The sequence below is a fragment of the Pelecanus crispus genome, chromosome 2, assembly GCF_030463565.1.
Source record: "Pelecanus crispus isolate bPelCri1 chromosome 2, bPelCri1.pri, whole genome shotgun sequence".
Taxonomy (NCBI): domain Eukaryota; kingdom Metazoa; phylum Chordata; class Aves; order Pelecaniformes; family Pelecanidae; genus Pelecanus; species Pelecanus crispus.
In genome coordinates this window covers 126,894,536-126,915,387 of record NC_134644.1, presented here as the reverse complement: position 1 = coordinate 126,915,387, position 20,852 = coordinate 126,894,536, and positions in this window count along the sequence as shown.

Genomic DNA, 20,852 nt, shown 5'->3' with positions numbered 1-20,852 from the left:
GGGCATGGTGGTGTTGGGTTAGTGTTGGACTGATGATCTCAGAGGTCTTTTCCAACCTTAATGATTCTATTCTAGTTTTACTTTCATTAAAAAATAATCCAGCCACCAAGCCAGGAAACATGAAATTAATTATTACTTACCCTTAATTGGTTTAGTGGTGGACTTGGTAGTGTTAGGTTAATGGTTGGACTGGATGATCTTAAAGGTCTTTTCTAACCTAAATGATTCTATGATTCTATGAACATTCTGGAAAAAAAGACTCCCTGACTTCTGAAAATATATGATAACTGCAGTTCTTCAGGGATTAAATATGTGCATAAAAATACTTTTTTTGTGAAATATGGAAAGAAGTACCTAAAATGTTCTGGGTATTATTCAGTATACATCCTTTCCTAGGAATGTTTACCATACACCTAAATCTCTTACAGAATTTATTAGTTAATAGCTAACAGATTTGGGGACTTTGGCACTGGAGATGGGTGAAAATCAGGAAAGCAGCATCAGGAGACTATAATTATTTTCTCTCACCACACTGGCTTTTCCTAATGCCCCATCATGGTTAGAAAGTGCATTCAACCTTCAGTGTTTCCTGCTACAGCATGCCGTCATATCCATAAATGTACTCATGTTCCTTCCTTCGAAAGGAGGCAAGGACATGGTCTGTCCAACCACTGGGCATTGCACCAGACCACTGCTCTGAAGTGAGAATTTTTGCAGCCCTCCTGTGTACGTCCTACATATTAGTCTGAGGAAATACAACGGTGCAGCTCACGATTAGGACACCACTGTGCTTTATACACCAAGCAGCTGGCACTACTTCAGTGCTTGTGAGGATGAAGAGAATGTTAAAAGGCTGCCCTGTAGGAAATAAAGCCTGGAAAGACCAGGAGTCATCGCCAGGGGTGAAAGAATGACAAGATAAAGCAGTGCGAGTAGGAATCAGGTGTAGCGACTTGTATAGGCAGATTCCCAACAAATGTTTTATGAGGTTACAAGGGCCTGCCAGAGGAGATACAGCTTCATCCTCCAGTGTCCTGTTCATTCTGGCTATGAATATCACTAATATGAACTGCCATGCTCATGATAGCAAACTGCCAGCAAAGACTGAAGAAATAAGCAAGAGCTTTGAAAATGCAGGGCTTTTCTTCCTTTGATACATCACTTTATCAATGCAAGAATAATGGTTGCCATTCTGAGCTAAAGTTTCCAGTCTGTATTAGGTAAAGACTAAACAAAAATGGACACAGCTTACTCCCAAGGACAGACCTTCAAATACAGGAAAGATTGTCTGCATTTTCCACGGATTTCTGAGAAGATCAAGGCAGAATTTTTGAAGGAGTAACTTTTTGGTTGAAGTTGCCAAGACCATAGGTATTCTCAGATGATGATTATTAATTTAAATGAATCTGCATCAGGGCCCTCAGTGAACTTTAGGAAATACAGTAAGCTCTCTTTATTGCATTAAGTGATAACTTAATTATTTAGGAAAGGGCATAATTGCCATGAGATGGAAGAATTACTTAGCAGTTTGACTCCCTGTTACTGTCATTTGGATCTAAACTGCGTTACACAGACGTTTTTTACAGAGACGGTGGTAAGAGAAGAACCAGTGTGATTTATAGAAAATAAAACAGGTTCACCTGTTTCCTGGTTATGGTCATTAACAGTGGTATAATTGTGCATAATCATTGGTCCCATTACTAGTGTACATTGCTAGAGGCTGACTAAGCTTTGCATCTGCATAGAAATTAAGATGCAAATATGAGTGGTGTTCATTGGTATGGCTAGTATAAAGTAAACAAAGGGTATTTCTATTGTATATTTAAGGTTGAGAAACCTATTTTGTGAACAGCATGCTATCAGCAAAAACTTCACAGTTATTAAGTAACTGCAAAAGGACATGGTCAGGTCAATGATGGGTAAGGAAAAAGGCGTATATAAAGAGCACAGCAGTGTTGGCATACTGATAGGCACTTGTGGTTGTCCCCATCTGGGAAAACTGCAATAATTCTCTCTGTATCATGATTCCTGTGTTTAAAAGCAAAACAAAAACTGTTGTGTGTTGGGGAAAGAAGGGCTGAATGCTAAGCAGTAATTTTAGGACGAAGAATATAGAAAAGTCAGAGCAAAATGGATGATTTAATTTCTCATCATTATTCTACTGAAGAATTAAATTTGCAAGGTCATGTTGCAGCTTATTCAGTCAGAGGCATATCAGTGAAGGTAACTGGATTCAGATGAGTTCCCATCCAAGAGATATTTAAAGAAGTGACTGTTCTCTAAATATATGTACAAAACAGCGTTGTCTAGACTCACGTTGCATATTAAATCAAGCTTCGCTTCCTGGAGTTAAAGGACCTTGGTTTTGGCTCTTAACAAAAAACTGACCCAAGTTCTGAGATCCACCTTCCCAGATTTACCTTATGAGATAACACTGTATTTCATTTGCTATGGCTTCCATGTACTTTATTCCTTTGTTTCTTTTTAAAATTCTCTACCAATACCTATAATAGCAGAAGTATGTTTTTTATAATTCCCATGCCTCACTAATATATAGTCATGGTAGAACAGACATGAAAAATACTGGTTACCTGTAACCAGGCCTGTGCATTAACTGAATATATTAGATGAGTATTTTCTCTAATTCATGTATTTAATATATAGCTGTTTGAATATGGGAAGGAAAATTAAGAACATGGAAGAAAGGAAAGAAGGGGAGTGGAATTACTGTAGAAAAATTCTTATAGGACAATTTTTGAAAAATCTATACTGTAAATTATTTCAGGTGCTAATAATTTTTCCCTATTAACTTTCACCTTTTATTTTATTATTCTTGACTCCTTCACTGAATTACAGAGAAAGATATCACTTTAGATCTTTTGAACTACTTGAAAAATGTCTGTCAGCTTGTTTTGATTGAATTTGTTATTAATAGCTGACAGCCTTAGCTTTAGGAATCCAACTGTGATATGTAAAAATGATATCTCAGGTTTTTCTTTTAGCCAAACACAGAGTCTTAAATGATTCAATTCTTCCTTTTTTCCTTTTTTTTTTTTTTCCACAATCTGTCCAGAACTGCTGGTAGAAGAGCAGCCTGGGCCCTAGCAGTATGTAGAGAACACCCAGATTTTTATCTTCATTCAGAGGGAGAAGTGTTTTAAAACCAAATTCAGATTAGCCTCTGAATGAAAAGCAGAATCCATGTAACATTGAAACAAGTAGGAAAGGAAGTGTCCATCAACTTTATTCCTCTGTAACATCTCCTACTATGTCCTCATATGGTTAAAAAAATGCACAGCTTTGAGATAGTTTATGGAAAATAATATACAAATAGACATGGCAGGGAAAATGTGGTTACTTCTGCAATGGGGCAGAAAAGATCTCACCTTTTCTTACCTAACACACATGTGATTCAGCAATCCAAATGTTCATGAACCTCAGGATTGATTATTTAGGAAACATCTGGGAAAGAACTGCAGTCTTGAGCACAAACTTTTACCCACCCGCTAAGCTTCAAGAGCTTCTTAAATTTTATTTAGAATAGGTAAATTTCTGCCCTGTCCTTCACATAGCTCCCTTCCCACCAAATCTGTGTCACTACATCGATGTGCAGAAATAATTCACTGCTTCTGGAATGTGGTGTTTGGTCAAACAGGCAATTTGAAATATTTACAGAAAACACATTGGGCGATACATCCAGTTTTTAAAATCTGATGCTGGCTTGTGAAGCCATCATATGAGAGTTCTGTTCCCTTTCTCTTAAACCCACTCCTTAAATCCCAAGTGCCTTAATTCCAAGGATCCTTCGTGGCTCAGCTGATCCATGTGGGCACTGTATTTCATCCACTGCATCTCTACACACTAATCTCTTTAGGACAGGGCCTCAGTCCTTTGCCATGTCTCCTTTTGTACATTGTAGCACATGTGAAGGACATACTGTGGTTAAAAAAAAAAAGTAAGAAGCATACTGGACAAAATTAAGACTCTGTGAAAGCCATAAGCCATTGGAGTAGCTTATTATAGGCCAGCTCAGTACCTAAAATGCAATTTTAATACAAAAGCTTCAACACCATCCTGGTACTGTTTTTATCAACTGGATCCTATTATTCTAAAAATACCACTTTTAAAAAATCAAGAGAAAACAGATGGGAAAGGGGAATTCTTTTTCTGTACATAAGTTGAACTCCAAGCATTGGGGAAATATTTATGACCCTAAAATGGGGGCAAAAAGTCTTTTTGTCTGTGAGAAACGGCTGTCTGACAGCAGTATCCCAGCTTGAAGGGGTTCAGGGTTTTCCCTTGTCAAGGTCAGACAAAGATTTAGCAAACAGCTTTCAAAAATAAGCAGTTGTGAAGGACATGCAAAATAGAATGATACCACTTCTTCAGACACCACGTGTATTGTGAAATTTATCTTGCAAATGATGAGGGGTCAATTTTATAAGATTACTTGATGTAAAAATTTTAATCTTAAAAATGTTATACCCATTTGGTCTCGTATATACGATAATCTGGCTTTTTATTTCTTTTAAAGAAAAATGAAAACATTGAACTGGCATTATAACAGGTTCTTTAATTTTTTTTCTGTATTCTAAATTATGCTTATTCACCCATACATTCCCTCTCTGAGTATTCACTTAGAAGGAAGGTTTTGCAATAGTCACATTTAATTTATCAGGGTGCAATAATTTGTGTTTCCCAATCATCTTGCAGACTTTGGTTCATTATACTATTGTTTCACATGAGTAAGTTAGCAAAGTTTGGATTGATTGACTCTAATTAACTAAAACTGGTTCCAGGCTGTGCATCTATTGTCATGGTAGCTAGCCACAAAGCCCCAAACTGTTCAGTAATGGCAATATAACATACTATCAATATGAAAACTCCAGCAAATGTTTAATGTTGGGCTTGTCAGCAAATGAAAAAAGCAATAGTGGAGGAGGGAGTAAAGGGACATTAGGACAAGCATGTCTCAGAAGGCTTGGGGGAAACGTAGCCTCCCAGAGCTGCTGGTGCCCTGATCTTTTCACTTCTTGTCATCTGGGCCTCCAGTACAGAAAAAAATGCAAGCGAAGCTTGCACACTGTTCTGTAAAACAAAAATCCACATTTTTTTTGTTTAAAAAAACCTCAAAATAGACCCAACATTCTAGGCTAAGCTAATACCTTCTTGAATAATGTATGTGGACTTCTCCCTCTGTATATTTTAAAAGCAAAAGTATTTTCCCTTGTTTTTGTTAGTCCACTTGCATGAAGTCTGAACCTATTCTCTGTTTATTGCCATCAAATGGAATCTAACTACTACTAAATGTATCCCCTTACATGTGTCACTGGAGAACCAGGTGCATTGAAAGCTTAGAATAACAAGCAAATATTCCTCTCTTGACTTGTTCTTCAGAGTCTTTCTGAAATTAAGCAAAAGCAATGAGGACCTCAGAGGACAAGCTGCCTCTGCTGGCAGTGGTGTGCAGCACCTTGGCACGTCCAGAACATGCAAGTGTAAAAGCTTTATATAATCTTTATACCATAGGCTGTCTTCTCTCCAGAGAATGACCTGAAATATCAGCCTCTGTATATCATTACATAGAAAATTATAGTTAGAACACTCATTGAAGTGCCAATGCCAAGCACAAAAGCTCGGAAATGCCAGGATGGGTTTCCTTTGCTTAACCAACCTGCATGACTGCATTGCTGCAGCCTCCTATGTCTTGCTTGGGAGCTATTTCTAAGATGAGACCTGTGGCAGTCAGTGTTTACTGCTCCCAAGGAACAATTCCTTAGTGTGATGTTTAGTCCTTACTGTGCAACATGGGGATGTCTTCCCTATTTTTAAGGTATGTGATTCAAACCATCAGTCAAGCACAGCTATGCCACTCATTTCTAATTTTGCTATGTCCTGTAACTGCAAGATGTGTCATAACTCCACCCTTCCCCATGGGGAGCGCAGCCTCCCTTTGACAGATGCTCTTTGTCCCAACCTCGCACTATTTGCAGTACTTGTAGCCTGCATCTGAATGGAGCCAGTTTCACCCCGTGGTACCTGGTTGCCCTCGGGGCCGTGCAGGAGGGTCACCCCATCACCCACCGGGTGTCAGCCCCTTGGCAGACTGCAGCAGCCCAGAGCCCCAGCCCCAGCTGTTCGGGGGCTGAGCCCCCCTGCACAGGCAGCCTGGCTGCTTCTCGTCTCCAGTCTTTTTTCAGGCAAATATCTTCTGCGTTCCCATTTGCCAAAATAAGGACTTGGATTTTCATGGCACGACCGATCTCAACCTTTAACACAAATAGGCACTAGGGCGAGCGGCACCTGTAATTTTTCCAAAGTGGCACAACTTGTCATGTGCCGTTTCCAAGAAGCTCTTTGTAGTTTCAATTCTTCCCCAGCCTGGACGGAGGGATTGAGAACAAGGCTCACAGGTAGGAGCCGTAGGGGGCCCTTTGGTCCTGTCGGGCACATGCACGCAGCTCCCATCAACTTCGGTGCAATTTACGTCCCTGGGAGTGATGGAATTGGGTCCCGGAGCCTGGTGTTGGCCCCGCTCTGACTCGCTGTGCGCCTCCGGGCAAGTCATTTAACACCAGGCTGTGATACCTCTCATTGAACTACACATTACACCAAAAAGGGTCTCACGGAAGTCAATGGAGCTACTTGTGGAGCGCTTGTACTTAGTAAGTGTGTCACAATCTGGCCTTCACTTAAGTTTCCCCTTTTATAGGAAATTACAGACTCATTTCCAAGGTTGTGGGGCTTAATTAGTTTATGTTTGCAAAACACATCTTATTGCTGGTGAAAGGGAATAACCATTATTATGATGATGATGTGTTCAGTGCATGGCAAGGTCTTGGGTCTGTCTAGGCTTTGCTTCATTTATTCTGTATAAAATTAAAAAAAACGTCCTTCCTTTGCAATCATTTAAAAACCTATATCTGGGAATGGTGCACTCATTCTTCTGTCAGAAGTGTTAGGGGAAAAAAAAGGCAAACTCTTCCTGGGCGAAGTTCCCCAGAGCCTGAGCCCAGGGCACAAACCCCGTCACCACTGCAGGGCGATGGGGACTGACCAGCCGTAGCAAAGCTGTGATGCCAGTGTGGTTCAGATCGAGTTGTCGGGTGACACTTTTGCAAACACAAATGCCATTCCCTTTCCCAGACTCCAGATATATTCTTTCTTTAACCCTAACATGTATCATACCTTTAAAACTTTGCATTAGCAAACAGTTTGTTTTTTCGTCAGCTGTAATCGGTTTTTTTGAATTCTGTTTTTTTGTTGGGTTTTTTTGTTTTTTTAATCCAAGTATGGTTCTCATGGTGTAGTAAATGACATTAGGCTTTTGTAAATTCTTGCAGAATATAACAGATCATTGGTTTTATAACACAGTCACTGCTTTTGCATTCTGATGAGATTATTAGTAGCAGCCTAGAATACAACATCCCTGCCTACTGTTAGTTAAAAAAAATAAAAGTTTACTAAATGGTCTCTTGTCAACTGTATCTGAAAATCATTATAGTTTCTCTGGTTTCCTTTACATGGAGGGCTTCTTCTGTGAGCTGGTGGGTTACATCAGTATGAAGTTACAGAATCATCGTAGAGATGCTGTTTATTTCTCTATAGCTCTGTTTGTTTTTCTACAGAAAACCAGTTTTTTAAGTATTTATAAATTGGTTGTAAAAATTGTTCACATGCTCAAGACGTGCAATATGGTATCTGAGCTCAGTAAATATATTTTTCCTTTCATATTTTAAGTGCAATTACATTAGACATTTTTATCTCATGTCAAAGCAAATACAAATCAAGCCGTTTTCTGATCTTTTCACACATCCTGTCTCGCAGCCCTAAGGCAGTTTCATTTGCCAATGAAGACACGAACCATCTGATCTTTTCAGGCCAAATTCCCTCTCTTCCACCCTGCATTGCAGCTCCCCGTTGTATGTCCAGCATGTGCCTCCCCCCGATTGCGATCTGGTGACCCACATGCAGCACTGAGCCGGGGCTACACTTCAGACCCTGCTCACCCGGCAGAGGGGAAGGGAAAATTTTAGCTCAAATATATTTTTAAAAGGCTAAAAATGCTGGAATTAGAAGCTGGCTACTGACATGCAGCATTTTCTCTGCTTCCATACTGTTATTAACATACATCTGTATTAACACCATGACAGTCCACCCTACAAATTGATACAATATCAAATAAAGAGCCTGCACTGTGCACTGTAATGACTCTACAGGAGCCATTACATCTGATATAGTCAATATTATACATTTTTAAAAAATGTATGAATGCATATTTAACTGAGAGATCTGATCTGCTCTGGTAGTTCTGGTCTATCAGAAACATAATATGCATTTTAAAAAACTGCTTGCATATATTTTACATTTTTACCTAAGAAGCCAAACACGAGGTCACATATAAACATTTTATTTTCTGCACTGCCCATGACTTGTTTGTTTCAAAACAAAACAAAAATAAGTGGGAAAGCTGATTAAGTCCTGGCTCCATTGCCTCGCGGTGCCACCACCAGCTCTCCCATGCCCTTTGCACCTCCCTCCAGCAGCTTTTGCTCCATGTCCCTAGCACGGCATTTGGGTACATTTGCTTTTTGTACAGCTATGAGGAGTGACCGACCTGCATCTCAGCAGAAGGAGCATCGCTGGGCCTCTGCTGATTTACACCGCTGCAGCTCACGGCCATGCCACCAGCTGCATACACCCGGGGTGAGCAGCGTGCACCCGCATATACACACACAGAAAGTGGGGTGTGGGATGCCACCAGCGCCCATAGGTTACCTGAGCTGTGCAGGGAGGGGGTGTGAGAGAGAGGAACTCAGCTGTAAAACCCTGGCAGATGCATTTCTCTCTTGAATGAGATCATACCCCACGGTTTTGCAAGACAGAGCAAACAGCACCGTGGCCATGTACTTCTGGGGAACTTTGGAGTGGGAGCGGCTCATCTGGGGAGCTGATTTGGGGATGCTACAAACGGCATCACCCCAGGCTGGGGTCTGGACTTGAGCACAGGGCTGCTGGAGGTTTTCCCTCCGTTTTGCATACATTGCTGGTGGGAGGCATTGAACAGTCCCAGGCACCCCCAGCTCTTCTGAGCATGCTGCTGTTCCCCCCTGCAGCTGCTGGCCCGCCTGACCTATTTTGAGTCTTGTGAGCAGAGGACATACAAGTTCAGCCATCCTCATCATGAGACACAAGGTAGAAAGAAGGGGTACAGAGAAAAGGCACCTACACATTTATATTTTGAAAAGCAACCTCTGCTTTTATCACTACCATGCAAAGGTTTACATGTTAAAAATACATGCAAGCAGTCTCACTCCCTTTCCCACCCCCAAATATGCATGCACAAGTGTCCCCATACTCTCACCAGGCTAATGCAGAACACGGCTTAACTCTGTGACATCTTGGAGACTTGCAGCCACACCTTGTCCTCAGGAATTGTTCCTCTTTCTTGCCCCTTACAGCCCTCTTTGGCTTCCCCCTTTATACCTCTATGGAGCTTTTATATTCTCACACACGTGTGCGAAAGAACTAAGTAGTGCAATCAGTAGAAAAGCATATATTATTAATTACTCCTATATGCATCCATGGATGTGCACAGTAGTTTTGAGGCTAACTGTACCTTGCCCACATAATGAGGATTTGGACTGCAATGTCACCAATGTTGCCAGCTCTGTAGCAAATCTTACTCATGGATTTTCCCTTAAAGCACTCATTCCTGGAGTCAGGTGATTATGTGAGCAGCTTGGGTTTCTAAACAAAAGCTGTTTTCTGTCACATGCAGCTGTGGTTTGAAAACACATAGCTGAAAGGCTCTAGTATCACAATATTAAGTGTCAGATATGCTTAGTTTTGTCTGTATTTGTGGTTCTTTTATCAGGCAACATGTGGAGGGGTGTACATGCACATGTTAAAGGGCTTGTGGAGGTAACGTGCATACTGTCGGCAAAGTAGACTGGTGTAACGCATGCCACATCAGCTCTTCAAACACGTACAAAGGCATATTTCAGAACAGCCTGGCTGGAAATGGCAGCTGTAACTGTTTCAGGGACTGTGGGTAAATGTGGATTTCAGAGAAGCAATTAGTGATAGTGGGGGATTTGGGGGCAGTTTTGAGTGGAGATGCAGTTTCTTGAACCATGTGCTTCCTTTGCTTCCTGTGTGAGAGGATCTGGGTGTGGGTGCACGTGCTATTGGGGTATGGCCTACTTTAATACTATAAGAAAAAAGCTACTAATGCAAGTGCTGAGTGTTTGCTCAGTGCTGCGTAAGTCTGAAAGATGACTGTCCTTCAGTGATAGAGCTTCAACCCAGAGATGGTCACCAGCTTAAACCAGTGAACAACTCAGGACAGCACAGAAGAAAAATGTTTTACAAACAGTCCCTGATCTTGCAGTTATCTCCCGTTCTCTTATCAGAAGAGTAGTTCAGTGTGCAAATAGTATTAAAGAAGAAATGTATGAAATAATGAGAAAACATTTCTGTCAAATGGATATAAGATGCTAATTGGTGATGTACTGAATCCCAGAGATGCTTGACATTCAAAAAGTGAGTGAAGTACGGCAGAGCATTTGTATAGGCCATCTGGAGATCTACACCATACTGTACACTTGATGAGAAAGTAGCATTAAACTGAAATTTCTGATTCCAAGACCTAAATATGCATCATTCCAGGCTTCAAGTTCCATAGATTGCTGGGAAGATCACAGATAAACAGCAATCTGGCACATCTCTGACTAGAGGGAGAGAAATTATTTGCACTGTATTCCTTGCAAAATTATTAATGATCTGAAGAACTTCCATAAACTTAAGAAGCAAAAACTTCAGAGCTCACATTCCCATTTACACACAGTTCTGGGTCCTGGGATAATTTGACTGTGAAATCACTGTACAGACATGGATATCCAAAATACCACATCAGCAAACTATGGTACTGTTACAGAGGGAACAGCATACAAAGCACAGCCAGAAACATCATACAAATCTGCGTGGCAATGCCTTCAGTTCTTTCATGACATCAGGATTTCTCTGGTAAGAGAACAAAAATGTTGTAAAAGCAGGTAGTAGCAGTAGTTGTTCAACATCTCCTTTTTCTAGTTTCCAGAAATATGTAACTTATGTCACTTACAATTTTTTTCTTGCTAAAAGTTGCTCTTACAGAGCACTTATACAGCATATTAAACCTTAAGATGATCCAGATGGTAGTGTTGAAGACATTACATTGCAAATGTATACACTGCTACTTTATTCATACATTGCCGTCAATTCTTTGCAGTGCTGTTGGCCCTACAGGCTATATATGTCCTGAATCTGCTATGTTACATGCTGTACCAACACAGACCTATGAGTGAATCACAGCCCAGATAGCCTGCAAGCTAAGAAGAGAGGGGCAGCGAGCGCACAGCTGGAGGGTGCATAGTGGGGGACTTTCAGATAGAGGGAAGGTAGAGTTCTCGGCATAGCAGCCGTAGAATTGGTGCCAATTTTTATAGGTACCTGAGGGAAAAAAAAATTAAAGAAAACAAAGATGTGAATCTGCTGATGCTTGTGTAACTCTTCCCAAGCTTGAAGAACAGCAATGGAGAAAGTGAGGAAGTGCTTGTTTGGATGTAGCAGATGGGCAGCTGGACCTACTCGCATGGGCCGGGGAGCAGTCAACATCTCACCAGGGCCAAGGATATGTAGGACATCATAGATTGGTGTGGAAGGTGGAAATTTTGAGAAATTACATAGGTAGAGGTTTAGATATGGCATTGGCACATCTACAATGAGCAAGGTCAAAGCTGAACCCAGGTCACAGTGACCAACAGAATGATGATGGTGTAGATAAAAACCAGGGAAAGCAGGGAGACATTTGAAGGGAAAAAATAAGATCACTGTTTTTGTCACCTCAGCCTTGAACTGGTGTCTAGAGATCCTTAAGGAGATATCATAAAAAAACCATGAAGGATGTGGCGTAAAGATCTGTGCAGGGTTGAAAGCCAAATTTTTCTGGTCAGGAGAGATGAACAAGAGATTATCTGAAGGAGGGAAGAGGCAGGGAACAAGGACAACCCTTGATAGAAAAAGAAGCACCTCTAGAGGATATCTGAAAGAGAAAGTAAGAGAGTAAAGGCAAAGGAGGGGGCACTGGAGGCAGAGGAGCTGCAGGAGATTTCAGGAAAGGGTAGTTAAAGCTGCTGCCATTGATGGCCCCATAACATGGGCCCATGAGCTGGTTACTCCTTAGCCAAAGTAGTCTTTTGCCTTCCCACATCCAGAAGAACTTGATGTTGGCTGGGAAACATTGAGGGCTTTTAACTCTTGTGCATGTCTGCTGCCTTCACCATGCCACCAGGGTCACCCCTATTCACTAGTGTGAGGTGTGGGATTATAAAATAAGGGAGGGGGGAAAGAACTGACCCTGAGCAGCTTAGTCAAGTTACTTCTTCTCTTAGTTGCTGTAACTGTAAGCAAAAGAGTGTAGCTGGCAGTTAAACTGATTTGCACAAGACAATCTAGTGACCTCAGAGTAAGGAATATAAATACAGAGTAAACTGAATATGCCATTTTCAGGTTTTTCTGGAGCTGCTCTGATGTGTCCCTGCTTAGCCAACTAGCCTTTCGCTGTCCCCTGTCATTGTATTGCAAGCTTCCTGAACAAGGTTCGTATCTTAAATGTGTTCTGAAGCCTGCCTTGTAAAATGGCTTTGTATGGAACAGAGATATTAAAAAAAAAACCAATCACTCCATCTGCACTGATTGTCAGGGACAGAAATCCTGGAATCCAGCAAGAAAATATTAAAAAAAACATGGCATGAGACCTTTGTTACTCCATGCAGATCTTCAGAAGCAATGAATGCAGAAAGGACAAAGTGTGTTCCTTTTCTTAAAGGATAGGCCAAGGCCCAGGACAAAGTGCTCAGAGCTTTGCACTAGTGTTGGATGTAGGCAGGTTGGGGCTCTCTGCCTCACAGACTAGAAGTACCTTTCTGGTAAAAGCCTCTGGAAAATATCTGGATATATACTGGATAAATACCACAACAGAAGCAAAAGGCTGCACAGCCACTCTCATTCTCCCTACATTTGTAGAAAAGGCAAACTCACAGGTACCTCCTGCTTGGACTCATTTCTACTAAAGTCAAGGAGAAAGAAAAGGCGAGGCCATTCCAACTTTGTGTGAGTACCATGCATGACAAAGGTGAGTAAATGTAACTGAAAGGCATCCTTGGAGACGTCCATCAACCCGCTAACGCTCCTGGACAACTTGTCAGCCTCCCACACTGCCAGCTGGGGTCAGCAGGCAGAGACACAATTGCTTCAATGTGGCTGCACTCATCAAGAAGGTGCTCCTCTTCTTCACATGCCTGACCTGGCCAGTTTCATTATATCAATCCTCTCCACGGTACATCTGCTCTGTGGGATGTCACTGAGGGCAATGAAGGCTTTGGTGTTATCCATGTGTTGATGATGTCCAGCTCCCCACTCCGCTAGATCAAAGTCTAATCATCTTCTACCCACAAGCACTGAGCGAACCAGAAAAGCAGCTCTGAGCAAGATGAATTTAGGTAAGAATTCACTATACTGTACAACAAAGCAACAATTTCCAAGGAGATAGTAATAAAGGTGATCCTATATTTTATGAGGCTCCTATCTGTAGTGTGCGAGGCATGTGGTCTCTGAGTTATACTCAGTTTCTCATCCCTCTTGAGTATCAAGGTGGTCCAAGGTTGCCAGACAACTGACCCATGCTCACCCGAGGCAGACTCATGGCAATGACCCCAACACAGCCCACAACCTATGCATCATGCAGAGCCCCTCCTGTTGATCAAGGCCTGCCCTCAAGGCTATTCTGGGTGGCTTCCAATCAGTTTGACCTTTCTGCTTGAAAATATTTGCATGGTTTGAAGTGGCATAGTATTCATAATTAACTCCTTGTCCTACCTTTACCACCAACCCCTATTTGCAATGGCCATGTCTCTTGGTGGGACTCAGCATAGAGTTGGCAGCATTTGGAGGCAGGGTATTCTTGGTGGAAGGTCTGTCATTCTGGCAGTGGTATTGTTGTAGTGATAATGATTCAAAGAAATTTGTAGATCAAGATCAAGTAGATCTTAAACCATCTGATATGTTCAAAGTAAATAGTCTCCTACATGCAGAAACCATTCTACAGCTTGTTCTTGGTAGTCCTTCCTGGGACAAAATATGGTGCTTCTCATGCAGCCTCTGGCATGTTTTAAGGAATCATTGTCAAAAAACTGAGAGACATTTCAATTCTCCGATGTATTATGGTGTTTGTTTATCCTGAAGATGCAGTTTCACATCTAGTTCCAAAGTATTTGGAACTGCATCAGACCCACCATGATACAAAGCACTGAACCAGCACAAGCTCATTTAGTTTCTTCAAATTTGTTCACAAATTCAACATAATCTGGATCTGGATGGATCAGGTGCTTACATATTGGATACTGCTTACATAATTTTATGCTGGATCAGACATTGCCTGTCCTCCTTCACAAAGGTGGTATAAACATTGTGTTGCATTTTCAGACCAGGTCTACAGGACTGCAGCTGTGTGTTTTGCCTGCTTCACATCTGACCTTTACAGTTTGGAGATCTGCTCCTAAACTGATCCAGGATTAATTAATGTAAAACCGTGCTCTGTCAGCAGGGACGCTACACTAATAACTCACCAGCATGCCAGGTGGAAGAGCTCCAGAGATCACCTTGTCTGCTCCTCTGCCACAAGACAGAGATGTGAAACCAGAAAAAAACTGGAAAATTTGCCTGACCTCTTCTTTAAAATTCTCCAGTGGTGGCAACTCCATAATTTCCCTGAACAATTTGTGACTATGCTTCACTGCTCCTGTTTCCAGAAAAGTTTTCCCAATGTCTAAATGTAGTCTTCATTAGTACCAATTGAATTTATCACTTCCTGTCCTACCACTTAGGCTATACTCTTAGTATCAGGCCTTGATCATTTATTGTTAGCACAGATTTCAATGGATTTATAGAGTTGTCAGACACAGTATTTGTGAACAACTTTCAATTGGGTAATTAATCATTGCATCTGTTTTCTGTTATTGTGATTCCAATTCTGCATGTGTATACATGATTGATTTTTAGGCACACAAATGGTCCCATTAAAGACAATGACACTTGTGGATTTACAGCTGAGCACATACTTACAGGTTTGCAGAGTCAGGATTATGGTAATAGTCATGTTGTTGCATAAAAATCCTCTCATTTCAGTCCTGGACTTCAGTTATCTCAGGTCATAGGTAGTCCTTCAAACCAGAAGTGCTGAAAAGTCATTACTGACATTCAGTAACTTTAGAAGTCAGTAAATGGTTTATGGCTACACCAAAATGATCATGGTACTGATACTGTCACAGATGAAGGGGGCTTTGACAGATCAGATTGTCATTAGCAAGACAGTAGATGTAAGAATAACTCACAAAGTATTTGCACCCTTAAAATAATTTTTATAAAGATCATCTACTAGAGATGCTCAGTATTCCTCCATAATAATTGCAGATGACATTCAAAATTTGGGAAAACAAATATATTATTAAGACACAAATAATATTAGGTTATGACCTCAAATTAACACTTTAAAGTGGCTGACTTCAGGGAATGGTTTTGAAATATGTGTTGTTTTGCCCATTCCATGGATGTTGGTTAATAAGTATTCAGATTATTTAGGAAAGCTGCTGAGAGAAATTATTAAAAAACCTTTTATTGTGATTTGAATGAAGAATAAAATTCTATAATAAAATTGCACTAACTGAACTGTCTATTCATTATGCTTTTTTAAAATCAGATCATAAATTTTGAATTCCCTGAGAATCCTAGGTTCTTAATGCTGGTGAAATTTGTCCAATTAATAATTTTGTATCAGATGCTACAAATGGTTACAGGATTACACAAGATGCAAATCTCTTGCTCCCAGCATAAGGATGTAGAAGTTAAAAGCCACAGGGAAAGATAAAATCCTGGAGAATAGAAGGATGCACCTGAGAGCTACCCTGATTATCCTTGGAGTGGGCTCAGTGACTCCTCAGAAAATGCACACCTTTGGATTGGAAAATTGCTCAAAAGGCCAAAGAACAGTCAGTCTAAAGGCTGACTTATTCAGGGCTTAGGATCTAACTCAGAGGTTCAACGCATTGGAGGTATCTGCCAGCACACACAAGAGAAGCTGCAAGAACATGTGTTTCTGCTGCTTTTCACTCCTCCTGCTTCAAATGCAGGCTGAACCCTTGCCAACAGGGAGGGACAACACCACAGTATCCAGCAAGGAGCCATCTCTCCTAGCCCCCCCCAGTGAAGAATTTGGGAGGGGAGAGCACACGGTCAGTGTTGCTTTCTCCACATTAAGGACAGGCAGTTGCAGGTGCTCTTGCACTGGGGAGCTGCCTCGCTCTCCCCAACCTCAGCTACCAGCCAGCCAAGGGCACCAGGCAAAAGCCAATGTGCATTTTCCTGAGTTTCAGGACGTACCTCCATCTGTGCACCGAGATGCGTGTGCCTGTGCCTGCACTGAGCTTCAGAGAGCACACGAACAGCCTATGCTCTTTGTCTCGGCACCCCAGTGCAGAGCAGCATCATGCCACAAAAGCACCTTGCTCCTCTCCTGTAGATCCAGGACGTTCCCACCTGGCACCAATGCCACAGCCCCTTTGCTATGAATGGGGTGAAGGATACCACTGAGGCTAAGGAATTTGTAGGACTAGCTACTGGCCTCTTCTTTGGGCAGCACTGATGGTGGCAGCAGGACACACTGAACCTGGTGTAGTGGAGCTTGGGCTGAGCTCTTTGCTTTCCTGACAATTAGCCTGGAAACCATCCTATGCTGATCATCTGCTCCCCTTATTAACTCACTGCAGGAAAAGAGCTGAGGGGAGAGGGAGAAAAGAGCAAACCGCTGTTTCTCTGTGGCTCTTCCCTGCCCCACAGAAACCCTGGGACTTTCCTTCTCCCCAGGGAAAGCTTGACTGCTGGACAGCAGGAACAAAATACTGCCATACCAAGTTGACCCACCCATGTAAAATACCAAACAAATATTATGTTTGATTGTGTACCAGCTCAGCAGCAAATGCTCTTGTTCTGGTCATGTATGACTTTGGTCTTGTAAGTCTCAGGTGTTACTTGGAGGCTGCAGGGCCGTGGGTTTCTCTCTGGGCTCAGCGGAACCACAGGCAAAGGCTCTTCACACACTTACAAAGCTGAAAGAAGAAAACAACATGTTGTGTTGCATGGGGCTTGGGACAGCCCATGTCCTTCCACAGGCTGGCTGTCAGCAGGGACAGGGTCTGCCAACATCTCTGCCAGCCTCTTCCCACAAGTCATGGCACACTGGAGACCCCATGGGACCCACTGCTGGGACACACGCATGCATAGCCAGAAGCAGCGCAGGGCACATCCTGACTCTTCGCCTCTTGGTGGAGACCTTGCAGCTCACCAGCTGGTCTGCAGGGCTCTGCATTCCCAACACAATCACTGCACAAGACCCACAGGAGGGACAAATGCCATGGGGGCCACCAAGTGCAACAGGAGCCCCGCCTCTGTCCCCCTCCAGGAAAGCACTGCCCCCAGCAGCACTGAGGGTGTCAGCCCTTGCAGTGGTCTGCCTGTCCAGCCAATCTGCTCAGCAGCAATGTCAACCCCATGGGCACGTCCCCTGCCCTGCTTGCGGAGATGATGTCCTATCCAGTCCTGACACTTACTATCTTGCTTTTATCCATGGTTTTCAATGCTAAGATGGATATGACTGCTGCTTCCAGCTCCCTCAGCAATGTGCCACCTTGGCTTTCCATAGTCTGCTGCTGAGCTTATATCTCCCCATGAGAAAGCGGCGAAATTTGAGAAAAAAGGGATGAAATGGAGAAAGAAGACTAGTGTTCCCTATTAAAGCAGGCAACATACAAAATTATGTGAATGTGACATTGAAGGTGTGAATGCAAAAGGCCAGGTAATATAAGAGTTAGGCCCCTCACTTTTAAAAAAACAATAAATAATGTATTAAATTGCAAAGTGGTAATACAAAATACCCTGACTGTCTGACATGACCTCTGTTCGTGGATTACTTTGGTACATGTGATTGAGGCCAGGAGAAGAATCTCTTAGAGGTTTCTGTTAACATTTCTTCTTCTCTCACCATCACTCTTCCTACTTTTATTCTGATGTCTTTTATACTTGCCTTTTTCTTGGCAAGAGCGGCACAGCAAGATGCAAAAGCAAGCAGTCTGACAGCTTTACATACCTGAGTTCACTAATAAACATCTACCTTTTTTTGGTGATTTGCACAGCACTACGTGCTTAATTTGGCTATGTTGGATTCAACCTTGCTTTGGTTAAAGAGGTGTTTAATTAACAGGACAAAATGTTAGCAATTCAGTAAATACCACATTAATTTCAAAGAGTGTAATTACTAAACATGCATTAGTAAAAGAATCATAAATTATACTCATAGTTGTTATTTAAAAAATAGCTTAGTTCTTAAGAATGATTATACAGTGGTTACAGTTTGTCTTGTTATAGACATATTTCAAGTATTTTACTGTGGATTCCCTGTTCATCACCAGCCATCACATCGCAGCATCTGGGGAACAGCAGTCCCTCCACTCTAGTTGCCATTTAAACCTTTGCCATCAGGAACGCTGCCGTGACGCCTGCCGTATCCGCCAGGCTGCCTGCCTGCCTGCAGGACCCTCCCTCGTGCGTCAGACATGCTCCCGGTGTTCCCAGCAGTGCAGCTGCTGGAGTGGTGTTGTGAGCAGCGGTAAAGATTGCTGGTGAGGACAGGATCATGAAGGTGTTAACAGTAGCATCATAACAAGTGTGAGGTAGTTATGTATAGGTTTCTTAGTGCTGTTTTTCTGGAAAAATCTGACATAGTGATGCCTCTTGCCACAGGGCATTTACATCACCCTATGTCATACTAGAAGAAGTGTGCAATACAAATGCTGCTTGGTTCAATAGGTTAGCTTTTCAGTTCTCCAGAATTTAAATAATTCTCTAGTAAATCCCATCTGTTATTCAGAGTAATTTCTATTGAATCCCACTGGTTTCACCCCTATTATCTTCTCCAAGTTCCACTGCTCATGGTGAGTCAGCATGGTCTAAAAGGCTGAGTGCGAAGAGCCAGAAATGAGACATTTTTCCAGGAGGAAAAGTACATAAGCAGGATGTCCTTTCCAGGTGCTGAGTTAGGGAATTTCATTTTGCTTAGCTAAAGTCCCCTTGCAGTTTCTGGTAGGTGCAAAATTTTTTTTCATGTTCTGTCATAAACTCCTCTTCTGTTCTGCACTGCTGAATACTTACCTCCAGCTCCAGGTTGCATTTCAATGGTAAGAGGAGCATATTTGTTTCTGTTTCTTTATGTGTGTAAATGCTTTGCAGTCCTTCTCCATAAAAGGTGCTGCATAAAGTGTAAACTACATTTTAGTATTATGAGCACCATCACTTGTGGGGAAAGTTCTAAATGTATTTCCCTCTTGTTGTAGTCTATCAAATTAATGTAATGATGAATATTAAGGCTTTTTATAAATCAGCTGAAGGATGTAAATACTTTTTTTCTCCAAACCATCTGGAATTTAATAAACCCAAATGCAGACATAGTCCACAAAGTCCCAGCTTAGTCTGTCTAAGATATCTCTTTAAGATTTTTGTTACTCTCACTCTTTTTCTTACAGAAGTGGAAAAAGACAGGCAGCAGCAGTAGGTTTACAGTGTGGCCAGGTAAGTGGCAGAAAAAGTCACCTCTGGAATTCTCCAGTACAATCTTCAAGGGTGAAGAGGTGGGGTTGGGGTTTTTGCTTTGGTTTTGTTTTTTTTTTTTTGTGGGGAGGGGGTCGATTCTATATGATTTGAAGAAAAAAACCTAATCACCCATGGCCAGCTCATCACCTCATGCAGGAGCATGTGTTTGTGCTCTAGCGATTTTCCTATTCTGCCAAATCTGTAAGCAATTAGGAGTCACCCTCTTGCTAGAGGTTGATTAGAAACTGTAGAGATCTTAGAGATGGTAGAGATTATGCTCAAGGTGGTGAATGGCCCCAGAGTGTTTGAGAGCACCACATAATAGCTATGCTGTCCACCTGAAGTTCAACTCAACATTATTTGCTCAGGCCACATTTTTTACAGCTGAACTTCATGGAAGGGATAGGGTTGGTTTATGACAGTAAGAGGCTGAAGAAAGCTTGAAGAGCTGTGTGGGATGACATGAAGAAGGCTGCTAGGACAACTGTAAAATCTGTATTCTGAATAAAACAGGCCAGGTGCTGTTCTCCAGTCCAAGTCACATAGAATGGCACAGCTTGCATCTGCACACCTGGGCTCTCTCTGCTCTCTTGTCCATCCAGGACAGCATGATTGTACCCAGGAATGGCCTCTGGCTCATGATGCCACTTCAGCTGCGCTGGGGTACTGGCTGGGAGAGCACTCACTGGCATTGCCCTCATCTCAGAGAGCAATGAAACAGTATGGACAGAAGTGGGTAGTGCTTGAGCCAACACCCTGGCTCTGGTTTAATTCCCAGCACAGACGCAGCTGAAGCGGTGCTGTGGAGATCTCCTTGGCCTCTGCACAGTGGCAATGAATGGTTTAGATTAATGAAACTACTGGTATCTGTGGGTAAGATTGCCAGAGCTCTTGGTAATGGGGTAGACTAAGGAAGCAGCAAACCTCTGGCAAGACTTGAGGGAAAAGAGATCATGGCATCATGGTGCACTGCTGCTCTTATCCCTCCTGGCCCAAAGCAGTAAAACAGCAGCTGCCCGCCTGTGCAGCAGGTCAGTGTGCTACACTAGTGCTTGTCGTCCTTGGAATCTGTCAGCTTTTTCATATGCTGGTGAGAACATCCACCTTATACT